Consider the following 17,938-nt stretch of genomic DNA (forward strand, 5'->3'; position numbering starts at 1 on the left):
CCCTTCCAGTCCCCCAAAGTGGGTTGCTTAAGTAAAACACCTGGCACAACACAGTTTTGTCTCTTTTTTGTACGGTTATTGTACTTGAGGTGAAACACCTGACAAATAGATTTTTTTGACGTGCCAGTCATCTGTCACTTGTGTTGTTGCATGTGCAGTATGGAGACGAAAGTAAGCCACAACATCCCGACATTTGTGTGCACCGTTTTCCATTACAATGCATTGTCCTTTATGTAGGCCTACCTTGTTTCTTTTAGTGGTTATAGCTAATCCAGGTCTTGCACGGACTTTGTCTGCCTCAGTAGCAAAAAAAAAAGAAAAACTGCTGTGTGAGCCTAGAAGAAAAGTCATACACTGGCACTATCATACGTCAAGTGGAAACGCATTAAGATTGTGGCAAGAACACATTATGTTCATTTATGTTTTTTCGCGATGACCAATTATAAACACATGCTGCATATAGGAAGAGCCCCATGAAGTTACATGTAGTTAATGTAGCACCTATTGATAAGAAGATGTATAATTGAAAATGACTGTCATATCTTGCCAAAAAAAGCTGTCCAGCTATTGCCACCCACAAAATATGCTTAATTTAAGCGTATTTGTGAACCTTTATCAATATACATCAGAGGGTTTACGTTTAAAAGAATGTCACCACCAGAGGGCAGTGTTGATTTGAAATCTGGAGGTGCACCGAGGTAGTACAGCATGGAAAATCTACTGTAATTTGCTGGATTGTCTTTTGCGAATTGAGTTTGCACAACTACACAGACGTTACTCAAAGTGAAACAGTCACTCCAGGTCGTACTACCAAAATAAAGGAAACACCAGCATAAAGTGCATTAATAGGGTGTCTGGCCACCACAAGCTGCCAGAACAGCTTCAATGTGCCTTGGCATAAATCCTGCAAGTGTCTCAAACTCTGTTAGGGGGATGTGACACGATTCCTCCATGTCAAGTTCCATCATTTAGTGCTTTGTTGATAGTTGTGGAAAATGCTGTCTCAGGCAATACGCCAGAATTTTTCACGCCCATCAAACCATTGCGTGATTACTTGTGCCCTGTGGACGGGTATTGTCATCCTGGAAGAGATCACTCCCGTCAGGATAGAAGTGCTTCACCATAAGATAAAGGTGATTACTCAGAATGGCTTTGTATTTATCGGCATTTACCTTGCCCTCAGAAGGACTGAGTGGAAGCAAACTCTGTAGGTTTCTTCTGGTGTGCACCGCCCACTCACTTATTCGTTTGTTGAAAACAGGGTGAAGGATGACTCCATACGGACAACCATACGACTTTATTCCACCACACAGCAAACCCTTGCCTGTGTTCTTTGCACCACGTTACTTGAAAATGTGCATTTTAGGTGTAATAAGGGGTTTATCCATTGCAACCCAGCCACAGTGTCCCACTCACAGAGTTCTTCAGAGAACTTCTCTTGGTGAAACTACCTACTGACACCCTAGATTAATATTTGCAGTCAACTGATTGAGAGTTTCTTGTCTATTTGCCTTGCATCTCAGAACCAATGCACAGATGCTGGAAGTGTTTGTCCCTGAAGATCCCACTAAACATGCCCCAACAATCACCCATCTCTCAAAGTCACTGAGAGATGGAACCACCACTTAGGAACCACACCACACTTGTGGAAGCATCTGCTTTCAATATATTTTGTATCCCTCATTTTTTAATGTTACCTTTATTTTGGCAGCTACTTGTAGTATGACATTGTATGCATTTGTGTGTGTGTGTGTATACATATATGTGTACATATACTGTATATGTATACACACACATGCACACACAATCACACACAAACAAAGAAAAAGAAATGTGTTACCTTTTTGAAATCTGACATTGAAGAGATAATTAATTCATACTGCAAATATTTACAGTGTCATCAAAAATATATTTGCCGTCTCTGTTTATCGTCTGGTATCTGGTTCCTGTCAGGCCACATTTTTTTTTCATGAACAAAAAGTGTCTTCTCTGTGAGTGGCACCTTGTCAGTGCTGTCATACACCTTTCAGTGCCAGATGGACACAAATTCTCAGCGGGTCTTTGAAAGACATCGCTGAAGGAACACCCTGGAGGACCACACTAATGCTTCTATCTGGACATCAGCACTGGAAGCTGACCGTACTTCAGTTTTGCATGACTGTTTCCACTGGTGGGAGAGAGGCACCTTCCGAGAGCACCTGTAGCTACGCTTTTTTTACCATTACAAGAAGCTGACAGGGTTATGGGCAATTACAGCATGTTAGGCACACAGCATGGCAGCAGACAGGTGTCATTTCATATATGTTGACAGGGGATCAGCTGGGGTGCCATTACCAGCAACGCCCCCATCTCCTATTTTTAGTTATGTGCATGGTAGTGTTAGCGACAAACAGCGGGTCATTTCAATCATGTCTGTGCCGGTGCATGATAGCAAAGTCTGAATAAGAACTAGAATGCCTTATGTGCAGTCTGAATGGATTTTAGTGCACAAATTGGAATCGATGACTAGATTTATATCAGGATGCACTTTTCACATAGGTTTAGTAATATTTTATCTTCATATCTGCGGTAGATAGTAATTTTTAAACATGCGCATAGCTGAGGAAATGGTATATGTTGGAAATTGCGATAAGGGATGTGTATGTGACCGATGTGCAGTACAGCTGGGATGTTGCTGTCCAGTGTGGACGCGTGTTGGCCCTTGGCAGCTGTCGACGGGCCATGCAGCAGAGAACCCCGCGCATGCAGCTGGAGTGGGTCTGGGGAGAGCTGGATCACAGACCACGGGGCTCTTCGATGTCTCCGTCTCTGCTCCCTTTCAGCCCTCAATTACCCGCATCCCTCTGCCATCCCCTCAGCCCTGAAAAAAAGGGCTCTTCAGATAAATGCACGCATGGAAGACAAGTGTTTAACTCGGGGACAGCGGAAAGAGGCTCGCAGATAGAAGGGCTCCCCATCTCACTGCTGCCGCAGTCCACATTTGCTTCACAGCTGCTGCCTGTGTTCTTCAGAACGTCCACAGTGGTTTGGGATGGAAGTAATTGGGAGCAAAATTTTGGGTTGTTGAGAAATGTCCTGAGCCTTGTCTACAATTAAATGTTCAAACATATGTTTAAATTAACTGTTGTACATTCGCAGCTTTGTGGGAAGGGCCAGAATTCAGAGTAACACATGGAAATGACAGTGCAAAAAGGGATCACTGCATATGGCTTGGTGTGATGGCCTCATCTATGCTGTTTAGCATCTTCTTTAAGGGATAAATAAATTTGAATTTTAAGTAGAGACACTTCAAAATCCTCACACATTAATTGAACTTAAATAAAAATTAAAAAGTAAAAATAATAAATATATATTTAATGTTTACTTTTAATTTTACAGTTATGTTTATATATAAATATTTATATAACAGTAAACACGTATGTATGTACTGTATGGGCCAGCACTATAGCATAGTGGTAAAGAGGAGGACTTGTAATCAGAAGGTTGTGGGTTTTATTCCCCTGCTGTACCCTTGGGCAAGGTGCCTGAGCTAGAATTGCCTCAGTAAATATCCAGCTGTATAAATGGATAACATGTAAAAATTGTGGATAAGAGCATCTGGTCTGGACAAGAGCATCTGCTAAATGCCAGTAATGTAATGTAATGTGTGTGTGTGTGTGTGTCTCCCTGTCATATGTATGCATGTGACATTGACTAGTTCTGTGTGCAGCATCTGCTTCTGCTCAATAAATTCTGTGAATGTTCTGACATATTCTTTCTAATTAATTGACAATTAATGTATGTACCAGATTCAAATCAATAGTTCCAGCAGTTGTTCCTCTTAGGACTGCAACAACATTAAATTCTTCCCTATCTGTGCTGCAGAGTGTTTATTACACCCACATTTATGTATTATTGGGAGAATGTATGTTGTCTGCTGGAGGTGAAATTTACTTTGCATCACGAAGGCATCGCTTACTGTTTTTCCTGCAGTCACGACGCTTGATAGGCAAGAGTGGTGAATTATGCAAATGATTCTCTTCCCAGAACTTTGCCCCCTGCCTCCCCCCCTTTCCAATTAGCGGAGTCTCCAGAGAGAACCCTTCTGCCCTTCTGTGGTTCTGACTGGGATTCCAGTGGGTCAGGTCATTGCAAAGACAGGAAACCAGACCCAAGCATTCTCAAAAATCTATTTTAAGAATCCTGTGATTCTGTGTTGCAATTTTCAGTAACATTCACGAGTGCCTCACCTGATGTGCCTCTAGCTTTGGCTGTTATGCCAGGTTATTAGAGGGGTCCTCTGACCTGACAGGCATCTGTCTGAGCTTTTTTTTCTCTCTCTCTTTTGTTTTTTTCTGTGTCCTTGCTACTGTGATGTCATTCAGTGGGTGTGCGGTTCTATACCAGGGCAGACCCTTGATCAGAGGATCCAAACTGACAGAACAATGAGGTCATGATCTGTGGAGGTGCTTTGTGCTGTGGATTGCTCATGCAAAGGGAGTCCTGCCAATCCGGGCTTCCCTTCCACCCCCCAGCCCTTATTTCTGCTCTGTTTCCTGGCAAGCCTAGCTTTACATCACATCACAATCACAGCTGTTGGAGTTGGTGACTCAGGCCGCCAGCGCTGGACCAGTCAGCTGTGTGGCAGCGGGGGCAGCCTCAGAACCATTGATGGTGATGGTCAGTGTTCCTAAAATGAGTAGAAGTGCAGGCAAAAGGCTCGTCACTGCACTGGGAGTCTGTTTGTCTTCAGGTTGTAGGAGTGGATTTGTGGGTTGGATGTTCACATCGCAGCTTGTTTTTGAATGTGTGTGTGCGCGCTCTGGTTTAATGGACCAGCAGTGCCTGTTTGCATTAATGCAGTTGGGTTAAATCTCAGCCACGGCTTTAATTCCCTCTGCCACTGGGCATCACTCGTCCGCTCTGTTTCTTCAGACCCACTGAGATGTGTGCAAAAAGCCAGAGTTACTCACCATCATTTACACTTAGCAATTGATCAGAGAAAGCTTTGTTAACTCGAACCCTCTCAGCTGAAATTGAAATGAAACACATTTTTGCATGTAGCATTTTTCCTTTTTTTAGTCCTGTCAGTGGAGTGTGTGACAATGTGTGTCTCAGAAGTCACCATTAACCAGTACCAGCTAGGTGCCTTATTCTTGGGTGTACTTTTAATAAAAAAAAAACATTTGTAAAATAAGGAAAACACACAGACATATGTTTCCTCTCAACAAGTGTTCAGTCAGGGGTCAAGGCCTCCACATGACTGTCTTTCCTCTGTGTACTTCATACCCCGTTGTTTGGAATCTGGATGGTAAATTCTCATGGGTGTGTACTGTAATCGCCCTGAACTTTGGCCTGCAGATAAAGTGCATTATGACAACATAGTAAAAGGAGATGTGTGTTAAGATCATGAAATACACAGACATGTACACACACACACACATACACGTGTAGACATGCACACATGCCACACAGGCACTCACACATGTGCACACATACGAGTGTGCAGATGCACTTGACTCAGATTTGCACTATTCTGTTGTGGGAAAAACACACTGCAAGTCATGCTTATTGCCAGACCATGGTTTTCAAAAGGGAATTTTTAACAGTAAGTAAGTATACTTAGATACTAATTTAGAGACCTCCAAGGATTCCTTTGTTAGTGTACTCTGTATTCTATTATTGCATTATTGCATTAAAACACTGTAATTGTGCCCCTAAAAATGTGTACAAGAACATGTTGGACCTCTACTGTAGCATCCAATATCTGTGCTGAATAAAATTTCATTGCACTGAAGGTGACTGTTCCAGTTTTTGAGTAGAAATGTAATTTATCATGATCCCAATGTTGTTTTCAGTCAGTGGTCAGAGGCCAGTGCTGTCACTGACACAGTGAAAATCCCTCTGAATCTTTCTTAAAATGTACCCTTTTCAATACCAATTGGGCTCATGAAAGAGACCCTCCTGTGTTGTGTCAGCCCATGTTAAACATTGTCAATACATTCTTATTGTTAGGCTACACCCCCAAGTCCCTAAAATTGTCTGTGATCAAGTCCATTTTGAGTAAATCAGATCTAAATCCAATTAATCTTTGGGTTAATACCGAATTCCCATCCTTATCAAAAAATTATGGACAAAGTTGTAACTCAAGATTCTCAATCTTTTGGCGATCTTGAATTATATAGTATTTTTGTGATGTTTCAGTCAAATATTAGACCCGGTCATACACGGAGACAGCTTTCATTAAACGTGTTGATTATCAATTTTTATCAACTGACTGTAGTTGTCCCTCTCCACAGGTATGCCATAACATGAGCGGCGACACAATATTAGAAAGCCACATCCTTTTCAATAAACTTTAAAGGACTTCTGAGCATATCCCACAGGGGTTGGTCTTTACTCTTCTTTACTCTGCTGCTTGGAAATGTTATGCGAATTTTCATTGCTGCACAGGCAATACACAATGCCAGGTATCTTACAGAAAAAAACGTGAGCTTACTCTCGTCACTAAGTTTAACACCCCATTTTTAAAATTTATTTTGGGGTCACAGTGGTCCCAGATATTTTTTGAAACTCATGTAAATATATTTCCAGAGTTATTTTTTCACCGCAGACACATTTCCTTTCTCCAAGAGGTACAAAAAATGGTCTATACTATTTAATCTAGATCAGACAACTGCAATTCCCTTCATTGCTGTGTAGTCTTTGCAACTTGTGCAAAAGACAGTCTTTGATCACCTTCATGGGCACATGATTTCTCCTTGCCACCAACCCATTTTGTGTGCTTCCATAGTTTATCCCTGCTGAGGCTACTACGTGTAGCACTGGTCATGACATATTGAGCTTGATTAGCTTGCTCTCTTTGACCACTTTCCACCTCCATCTCTCCCTCTCTCTCCTTCATGCCATCCAAGCAACAAATGCACCTGTGGCCCAGTCCCCAGCTACCAACAGCTTACCATTAACAGCATTCATAGAAACCTATTGATTACCTCTGATGGGTATTTTCAAGTTACAAGCCCTCATTTGTCTCCATTCAGTGCTTTCTTTTCCATTATTTCCAGAAGCATTTCTCCACCACTTTTTCTTGGGTCTGAGAATAATTTTCCTTTGTTTCCCAAAATGGCCCTGGGTTTTCTCGTTTTTCACTTCCCTCAGGAAAATGTAAACTGTCCAGCACTTTGTGTCAACACAGTTGTAAAAATATAAGAAATACATTTGGATTGATCGATTGAGAGCTCTGTTTGAAAGTTTCTCCTGCTATCTGTCTCCTTTCCTGCAGCTGTTCGCTGAGAGTTGAGAGGTCTTCACCTCTCCCTGACCCCTGACCCCTGACCTATGCTGAAACTTCGATGGTGGGATGACAGGTGTGTTGAGCACTTCTCTGGCCCTGTAATTGGTCGTGGCATTTGTGCTGTCTGTCGGCGCGGTCTTGAAAGGGAGAGGACATGGAGGGAGGCTGCTGTGTCAGCGAGCCATTAATTATCTGCTCACCTTTGTGGATTAACACTGCGGCTGAATTATTCAGGTTCTAATCCTCCCGAGGTGCACTCAACTCCATGAGGCGCCTGTTCCCCCTTGTCAGTTATCCTCCCCAAATCCAGCATGAACCCTCAGTAATGGGGTACACAGGTACAGAGGGACAGTCCCCGCTCCCTTCCTGGCCTGGTTGCCAGCAGCAATGAGGGAAGGCGATGACAGAATATGCAGCATCAGTAACTATAACAATTACCCCATATTAAAATGCAATCAACAGGCTTAATCTCGCTACCTGTTGATTGGCCAGGCCATTTCATATTTATTTATCTGCCCCTCAATCTCTCTCTGTCTGTGTATCTGCACAGTAATTATGTCAAGCGACATATGAGTGAAACTCAAATGGAGCCATGGAAGGGAAGGCACTACAGACTCTATTAGACACAATTTTTCTCTCTCTGCCTTTCAGTGCTATTAAACGGCATGGCCTCCACAGATCATTAAATTAGCTTTCGAGGTCTGCTTTGTAGAGCAGGAAGGCGATCTTATTAACGAAAGGCCCCTGCTTGTTTTGTTGAAGAAAAAAAAAGAAAAAACATGCTTTCATGTGGTAATTTGAGATGTGCAGATTCGCCAGGATGGAATGGAGATAGATGAACCACCATGTTAGATATTTGAGTCTTGTCTTTCCTGATTATTAACAGACATCTGTTTGTAATACATGAAAAGTGGTCAGATGCCTTTTTGTTAGATGTTGCTTAAATTTTATTTTGGTTACAAGCACTTGTTTCATTTCAGTGGCGCTCCATCAGATGGGTACCACATGTGTCCTGACCTACAATGGGCTGGATTTTAAATGTGTTCTGCTGGAAGTGATGCACTGTGTCCTTTAAAAACATATAAAACCTCAGTGGAAGAAGAAAACAACCACGCACTACAGTCCCCAAGACTATGAGGAGCAAAGCAAAAAAATATTCCAGTCATTTATTTAATCAGGCAGGAAGAACAAAGAACAGATCTCATCTGGGCTGTGGAGGAAAGGTTCAGACAATCAATTGACAGAGTCCAGGTTACAGTGACCAGCCTGCTTTTTATCAAAGACAGGTTGAAGGCTAACTTCATGGTAATTATTTTGACCATTTTTCACTCTGATTGCATTGAAGCTTTTTAACTCATCCTGAGCCATTGATCGTTGTAGGTGAAAACATTCAACCTTTGTAAAAGCCCACATTTCATTTCAGTAAGGTGCCATACTACCAGATGGGGGCCACAAGCAGCATACAGGCCTTGGGAATGCTACAGGTGTGCTGAAGGACAGGCTTGAAATTGGGCCGATTTCACAGCAGTGTCTCACTCAAACATGCTGTTTGTTATGACAGGAGAAAATAACAGTGGACAAAGAGAAATTCCCCTCAAGCTCACACAAAGAAATGATCCATTCCAGAAGGGGAATTGGGGGGTTCTCACACCAGTTAGAATTAAAAGGTAAAATTAAAAGGTCCTCTCATAAACAATATAATCTCATGATATCGAGCTTTAAGGTTTTTGAATCCCATGTTGTTGCTAGAACGTATCCCATGCTGTTCTGTTACAAATCCATTTGGTCTTAACACAACAATAAAGTATCTTCTGGTGTAACCATTCATATAGAATGACATTTCAAAGAGCATTCTTATGTTAATAACTCACAGAACTTCAATTCCAAGCCCTTTAAAATCAGGCTCTAAAATGATATCACTGTATGTGATGGATTACCCTTTTCTATGACCCTGTCACTTAGACTCAGCCAGTGTCTATATTTCACTGATCCGGGGAAGCACATAACGTTCTCAGAGCATTAAGACTTAGTTAGGTCATGAATACTGTAGGCTTTAATTGCCCTACAGTTTTACATCGGGGAAAACAGATTCAGTCATGCAGAGAGCAGAATTACATGCCTCATTATTACAGTATCTTTTATACAGTATTCTGTTACGATGAGAAAGATAGCATAGTACAGGGTCTTTTATCTGCAGAAAACCACATTATCAAGCTCCATAATATTTCCACCCTAACTACATTTGACGTGCATGGCACAGTTTATTTGATATTTTTATGTTTTCAGAGTTCCCTGATAAATGGTAGGGATATGCTGCGCTCTTTGTAATGACTTTTTTTTATTGTGGGATCAGACTGCACCTTCAAGGTTTATTTGGGCTGGTAAAATAAGGTTAGAATGTCATTAGTTCTCTAACAGGTATAACAATACTTCTTCTCCGAGGCTGGAAGAACTGACATTCAGAACACAGGCAATACTATGCATGTTAGAGACATAAATGACAAATGCATGATCTGTCATGCAAACCCTTTTATTTTTTTTGAGCTTGTTTGCTCATAGGAGTTTTAAGATTTAGAGTTTTAGAGTTATCTCATACTTTCAGTTTATACAGCACAACCAGTCTGGAGGAGATAGTGTTGACAATAGCAATTAACAGAAATAATTTGAATGGAATATGTGCATGTATGTGTGCTGGGTTCTGCATTTTAAGAAGTGGTGTCCTATTTTTCTGATCGACAGCTGTCAGGGTATTAGCACCTGTAGGTGTGGTGCTGTCATTGAGACGTATTTAAGGTAAGCAGCGTTACAGAGGTGTACCGTATTCAGTATCACCGTGGTGTGAGCTCCCGGTCCATGTTGTGTTTCAGGAACTCAGAAGGCTTGAGGGTTAAATGTTATGGTATGTCCGTGCCGGGCATTACAGAGGGTGCATGTCTGGAGCCGGAGAGGTGGGCAGGTCGTGGGCATTGGTGAGGGCGTTTCTGTAGAGGAGCACGCTGGAAGAATGAAGAGAATGGCACGGCACTTAGGTTCAGAGAAACAGCGGCGTGCATGCAATATTCACGCAATGAACTAGTGAGACGTTTTCAATAACAGGATCAAACAGCTATAAATAAATAATGAGCAATCACTATAAATAAATGATAAATAACAAACTTTCAGAGCATCTTGGCAAAATCAGCGTATAGTCAGAGTAACCACATGGATCATATTCAGGACGTGTTGATGATTTTATAGAAACAGGTTAACGCTATAGTCAAAAGAAAGGTTTGTCCCTTGGCAGCATCAACAGACAGCCCTCTCCTGTGGCAAATGCTGTCGGGCGTGTTCACCTTCAGTGATTTCCAAACCACTGCCGCTAATTGATTATTCAGCGGGGTGAGGTACTGACTCAGTTAATGGGACAGACCAGTAGAGGATTACAGCCCTCCCCCACCCCGGCATGCACAGTCTTGCTGTATTCATTTGTGTGTCAGGAGGTGAGAATAACTGAAAGAGGAGGGGCTTGGACAGGCTTACCAACTTCCTATGCATTGAACTGAGGACACACTCTACATCTAGGGCCCACATCTGTGAGAAAAGACCAGACAGATGGAGGATAAAAGCTGACATGCAAGGACATAAATATTTAAGGGAAAATGTTGCAACAGAGAATAAGTTTATGCCTGTTTAATCACACAAGACCTACTTTGGTTGCAAAGATGTTTTTCTTCCACAGTAATAAAGCATCCACATCCAAACTGGATTCCTTCTTAGACAAATGTGCAGCCATCTTACTCATCACCTAAAAAGCTTACATTCCATCCAGCCGCGTAACAATAGGCGCATAAGAGTGACCATCTCACCCCAATCGATTCACTGGGGCTGCAGTCAGAAGAGTGGGAGTCTTAAGGCGACCTTCCACACATCTGGGACCTGGTTGTGTAACCTTTAAATCATTCAGCACGGGCGGTGTAGTCAGGAGCGGAAGCACTTAAAAAGCTAAAAGCAGGCCAGGCAGTGTCTTACTCTGTGGCTCTGTCTTTTCTTCTCTCTGCTGCATTGTCTCACATCCTTCACAACTGCCGCGGCTCATGTCCTCTCCGCCTCAGACAGGCTTCCTCTAGCCACCTGGACGAGACCTTTTTCTGTCTTTCTGTCCCGGGGTGTGGAGTCTGTCTTGCAGGTTGTGACAGGATTCTTATTTTTGCAGTTCTCATTGACACGGCACTGGAGTGACCCAGCTCACTTCTGCTCTGTCAGACAATGCTCCATGTGAGCTCCCTATGGGCGAGCCTTAACAACGGCCAAAGGCATGTGTATTATTGTTGTATCTTAAATCCAATTTCCTTTTTTCTTCGGGACCTCTGTTGTTGTAAGAGCAGTTAGAAAACCATTTGAAGATATTTTTAAATAACTTGAGCTATGTGAAGAAACTGCAGTGCACTGTAACACTTCGATATTGCTGGCATTTAAGCAGGTCAGACAAACTGAGGAGGGGACTTTGTTATGAAGGAAGATCTCAGATTACAAAATGTGTCAGAGCGTACTTAGGTGAGGCACAGCCACAGGAGAAACACTCAGCTGTGACAATATCGAGTGAGAACAAAGCAGTTGAGCTATGGCTGGGTGAGACAAAGGCCGGCCACACAAAGCCAGGAGAGACTAAAGTGGGTAAGATACTGCCAGCTAACAACTGAGAATGATGCAATCAGGTCAAACACAATCAGGTAGGGCACAACCAGAGGAGGCACGGGTGAGTGAAACCCAACAAGGTGGGGCACAGTCAGGTGTAGCTGTTCTTTTGGCAAAAAGCCAAAGCATTGTCTCACCTGTTTTCACTCTGTCTATTCAGTCTAACCAGTTCAGTTTTCGGCATGCTGTCACTGTCTGAAGACCTGCACAGATAATTAAAAATATTTTGACATGTTTGCGGCAATATCCATCTTTGAAACAAAATTTACTATGTTACTTATCAATAGTTTTTAAAATATTAATAGAATAATGTGATCTATGAAGCATCTCTGAGATTTTAAGGAAGATAATTCTGTGCTACTTTTGTAAAAAGAGCACAAACAAAATTTGACTTTGCAAAAAAAAAAAAAAAAATCCACATTTGGAAATATTGCTTTTTAAAAGCACCTACAAACACCCTCTGACTTTGTTTTTAAATTGATGTTTTGTCTTTTTAAAGCAACAAATTAACAGGAAGTGGTACTAAACTGAGGGACTTGATGACCTGGGTGCTTGCCATGGAAGTGACATGTCCTTCACAGGGACGTCTCATTATTTATTGTTATTTAATTATCATACTCCATTAACCAGGTTGACTTAAAGAGCATTTATGGGGCACGTGCACTGACCATGCGACTGCAGTGTACAGCACAGACCTCCCACAGGGCAACACTGGGCTTGTGCTGTCACACACACCTCAGACTTTGCGGAGAGGCCTAAAATAGGCCTGAACATCAACCAGCCCAGTGCCCGTGGTCATTCTGCTAAATCAGTTGCCAGAGGACTGTCTGGGTCGTTCGGTGTACTTTGATGGGGAGCTATTGATTCCTGCTGTTGAGGAAGGCCTTACCTGATCGCCATGGAAACACGAGGATGAGCTAGACAAATTAGAGAAGGGAGCAGCTCTTACTTGACAGCAGACTCCTGGGTGACTTCAAGTGTATCTGCTGCTAAGGAGCTGTAAAAAGGGATAGTCTCTCCCCCGAAACAGAACTGAAAGCACTCCTTTCAGATGGTTCCAGCATCCAGGGATCAGTCGAATAAGAGACTATTTCCCATAACCTCTGGTGAGGACCACACCAGTTTGTGTCACTTAAAACACCCCTAATAAATTTCAATGTTTACACCACATTAATGGAAAAAATTCCTCTGGTATTTTCCATGATCTTTCCATCTTGCTTCTCGTCATGCAAATGTAGTGAGGGGAGGTGGGGTTGAAACTCAGCTTTGCTTTTGTCCTGCCATTGTTACAGTATTACCCGAAAGTACAGTCGAGCCAGAATTACTCACTCCCGCAGGGAAGGATTAGAAAAAGTTGCAATGTCATGCACAGTACAGTTTGCAATACATAGAAACATACTTTGCTCATGTAAACAGTTCAGATACTTGTCATTTAAAAAAGTATAGCCTTTCCAACATTCCTGTATTGCAACAAGGGAATCACTGCATACCCTGATCCTACATACAAGTTTGTTGTCAAGTGATGTGATAGACTCAAGTCCATAGTGAACTGCGAGATTGGAAGACATTTGTGTGTGTGTGAGTTTGCAGGGTGTGGGGTGGGAGTTGAGGGGGTCCTTCATGGGTGTTCATGTGCGTTTTGGGGAAGCGTAACATACCTTGCATTGTTTTGCAGGAAAGGGGTCATCTTTTCTTCGTAGGCTCAGGGTCTCTCTGCGCATCAGCCGCCTCTTTCTCGGTGACTTCCTCTGTGTGCCTGCACGGGAAGGTGGGATGGAGGAGGTATTGATTTATATCACTTATCATATCAGGTTAGCTGGGGAAGTGTAGGAGATGTCTGTGAGATCTACACTGTAGATTGACTGCTCATTTTACATTGGCAATTACCCCAACTGCCTCAGTGAAGATGGACATTGTGTCAGAAGAGCTGACAGTGGCAAGGAAATATTGTAGTGTTTATCTCAGAGGCTGGCTTCAGTGGATGCAGCAAGTCCACTCTGTACAAGTGTAGGTTGCAACCATAAAGTCAGTTTGCTGCCAGTGTGACCGTGGTGAAAAGATGCTTGATTGTTGCAAGATTAGTGCATCTGTTCTTTGTGGAGACACTGACTGTGATGAACTGCTTTGGTTATAGGGAGGGAAGGGGATGTCATTACTAACCCCACAGTCAATCCAATCTTCACTAAACCCCGACCACTAGCTATGTATTTACTACGACTGCTCACTTCTAAAAACCCCATAGAGCATCTACTGAGTCTCTTTTCTCAAAACCATACTAAACCTCTACTATCAATCCTTTTTCATGAAAGCCACAAACATGAACTATGAATGTTCTTATAAAACCCCACCATAGATGAACTATGAATCCCCTCCTCTGAGGATTACCACTTCGGAAGGGCTCAATTCAGAGTTCTTTAGTTTCATTTGTTTAAGAGTTTCACGGGGGGAGAGGTGAAGCAAATACAGGCAAGAACCTGCACATCCACCCTGATTCAGTGCTGGTTAATCCTTGTTAATTGCAGGGGCTCCAGAAAAGTGCTTTTGTGCCCTTGTGGCTTTCGTGTTTGGATGCCATGTGGAGGACCAGATTACAGCTCTGGAATCATGAGAACGGCTGTTTGGAGGGAAGGTTTTGGAAAGGCTGGAGCCAACGAAAGTGCCGCAGAAGAACACTGGCCCGTCCTCTCTCCCCTCTTGTGGTGTTTCCGTACACACACTTCCACTTGGGCAGAATTGCTTTCCACCCCATTTCTTATGCAAAATCAAGATTGATTTGTCAAATTGAATATATATGACGTGAAAGTGGCTATCCATAATAGATTAATTGCTCTGAGCTGTTGTAGTTAAAAGAAGAGGCTTCTCCTATTTGAAATGGCTGTTACCTAGACTTGTGTTGGCTTAAATTCAAGCTAAAAAAACTTCATAAGGGAAGGCCACTATTGTTTAAATGTTCCCCAAACATGAATGTTCTTTGAAAATCGCTCTGCATAACAGCCTACGCTAAATGACAAACTGAGTAATTTTATGTTGTTATGTATGAAAGACTTGTAAGATATGAAGATGTATTTTTTATGTATTTTTTCAAAATATGAATATTGCCTACTGAAACCAAATATGAGAATGTGAATGTAATGTGAATTAACAGGTTTACAAAGCCAGTATAAATGCAAAGTGAAAAGTCAGTTTTTGTAAATTTTACTGCCTGTACGGTATTCGCTAAAGTTATTTGATGCATTTTAGTTAAGCTGTCAGCCATTGAAGCCTTACAGAAAAACTATGTCATGCCAAAATGGAAATGCATTCTGAAAGAAATCAAAATGATGCAACCCCTCAACACTGTACTAAACTAACATAATTCTAATCTTGTAATCTTTCTCATTGATTTGTCGTCCTTGTTATCAATGAAGTTTGGGGAGCTGTAGCTGTATATTTTTTCCCTCAACATCGTTGCTGTGGAATCTTGCTGCTACAGAAAAAAGGACAACATTTACAGAGCAATGAGACATTGTCCAGTAGATTTAGTATCATAAGAAGATTAGTTGTGTAATTGCTGGAACACAATCATGTTTTGAGTAACAGTGATAAAAAATATGCTTTATGACTGGGGCTGGAATCCACTAGTGTTAAGAGAAATCACAGCCTGTTCTTTTAAGCTTTTTTTTTAACTATGCAACTTGTCAGTTAACTCAGAGAGGCAAAGACAAGGAACAACCTGGTACTTGGCATTAGGCTGGCAATAACACTGTATCTGTGAGGTCTCTGAAGGTAATCCTAGAGCTGTTTTCACTGGGCTTTTTTTTTGCATTCCTCAAATATCACCACAAAAATAGCCTTGGAGGCTGAACTCGGTATCATCCAAGAGCTTCTTATGAAATTTAGTCACCTATGGGATTTCTGGACTACAAAGCTGTCATTTTCACTTAACAGCAATGTGTTAGGTAGCACTGTCTCAATACCCTGGAATACACACAAGGGCCCCAATTAGGTCTGGCATATTCATTCCCTGAAGTGTCCTTCATCATAAAATTCTGTTCGCCCGAGGAATGCACAGCACACTGCAGAACAAATTACAATCATATTTCAAACAAAGCAACTCTAATAAGTTCATCTTTCCACCCCCAGTATTTTCCACATCGCTTGCAGGCTTTCCATTTTACTACACAAATTCACCGTCTTGAGAAGCAACATTGGATAACAGCTCTGCACACTTCAAAGATTGCGATTCCCAGAACCCATCCGGACGATTCTCGAAAAAGCCGCGATTGAAGTCAGGATTTCCTTCATTATGTACGCTTGAAAACAGCATGATCAACAACAGACCAACAGAGAATTGATTATTTCGTGCAGCTGCCTTGCCACCTAGGGTGAATTCAATATCCAGCCAAGATCAGACCGCTGTGGTTTTGCAAGCCAGAATTCCGGAATCCGGAGTGTCCTCAGCGCTCGGATGGTCATCCCAAAAACCGCACACGAGATTAGTCAATGGATGTCCCCGGTCGGAGCATGACAGGACCCCAACCCTGCAGGCGGGAGAGGAGCTGGCTACTCACGGCTTGACTGTGTTGGAGAATCGCCGGCGCAGGATGACGGCCAGGGTGGTGAGGACCATGATCGTTGTGCACATGGTCTAAGCCCATGTACCCCGGCCGTGGGCTGCAGGGTCAGCATGAACGGGCCATGGCTCCGAGTGTGAGGAGAGCGAAGTAAGCGCGCGCCGACTGAGGGCTATTTCTGTGCCCTCCGACGATTCCTACCACCTGCAGATAGATTAGCTGCTGGATTAAACCAGATCAGAGGGAGTGTTATTAAGGCCAGGCACGAGCAACGTGGTAAACATAAGCCACAACATGTTGTGTGAGCACTTTCAACGTAATACTACTGCCCAGCCTCCTCATTAGTCCTGGGGGTATGCAAAACGAGCCACGCCATAATCCCTGTTCCGCCCACCTCCTCCTATTTACAGACCTCTTCCTGAGGAGAAGACGTACTTCGGTTTTGCAACTTCCTGTCGCCACATTAGCAGAAGGGGATCAGATCTGATCCCCTTGCATGCAGCTGTCTGAAGTAATCCCCCCCTGACGATCACACAGCTTTTACAGCAAAATCAGTCATGAACAATGGCATGTGGTGAGTGAGACTTAAGAGGTCTTGCAGTGAACTCGAAACGATGTTTAAGGATCAAGGATCAAGGATATCTTTATTATCCCCGAGGGGCAATTTGTTCCACAGCCAGCAGTATCCGCACAACATCAGACGAACAATAACAAATAAATAAACAATAAACAATAGACACAAAATAAAAAAAACAACATAAAAAAATCCCATAAAAATCCCACTGGGTAAAGGACGGTAACTACAACATAAAAATCACACTGAGTTATTTAGAGGGCCAATGGCAGCTGGGACAAACAAGTTCTTAAATATGTTTGTCTTGCATGTTGGCAATTTGTATCTGCAGCCAGATGGAAGCAACTTGAACTCCTTGAACATGGGATGGCTAGGGTCAGCCAGGATTGACTGGGCCTTCTTCAAAATCCTGACCTTGTACAGATTAGTAAACTCATTCAGCGTCATACCTGCAATTTTGCTGTATGCTTTGACGATACCCTGCAATCTGTTTGTATTTTTGAGATTAAGTGACCTGTACCAGCTGACAAAGGAGAATATAAAGACAGATTCAATAAAACAAGAATAAAACATTCTTATTTCAGCGCAGTGCTTATACAGTATTATAATATGATATATAGTACAATATCTCCCTTGGAACATTTTCACAATAGCCAATTGTGTGTGTGCACATGTATGTATGGGTATGTGTTTGGTTTGACTGTGTGGTCACCTTCCATCACAGTTACCTGCACAGTGGTGTTGTGCTGGTCCACATTAGACAGTAGGGCGTATGGTTCTTACATGCACAAAAATAGCACATGATAGTTTTATGATCAGTTGTGTACACGCAATTTGTCCCACTTAAACAGGAATGTCACCCAA

This window comes from Megalops cyprinoides, chromosome 1 (assembly GCF_013368585.1).
Source record: "Megalops cyprinoides isolate fMegCyp1 chromosome 1, fMegCyp1.pri, whole genome shotgun sequence".
Lineage (NCBI taxonomy): Eukaryota > Metazoa > Chordata > Actinopteri > Elopiformes > Megalopidae > Megalops > Megalops cyprinoides.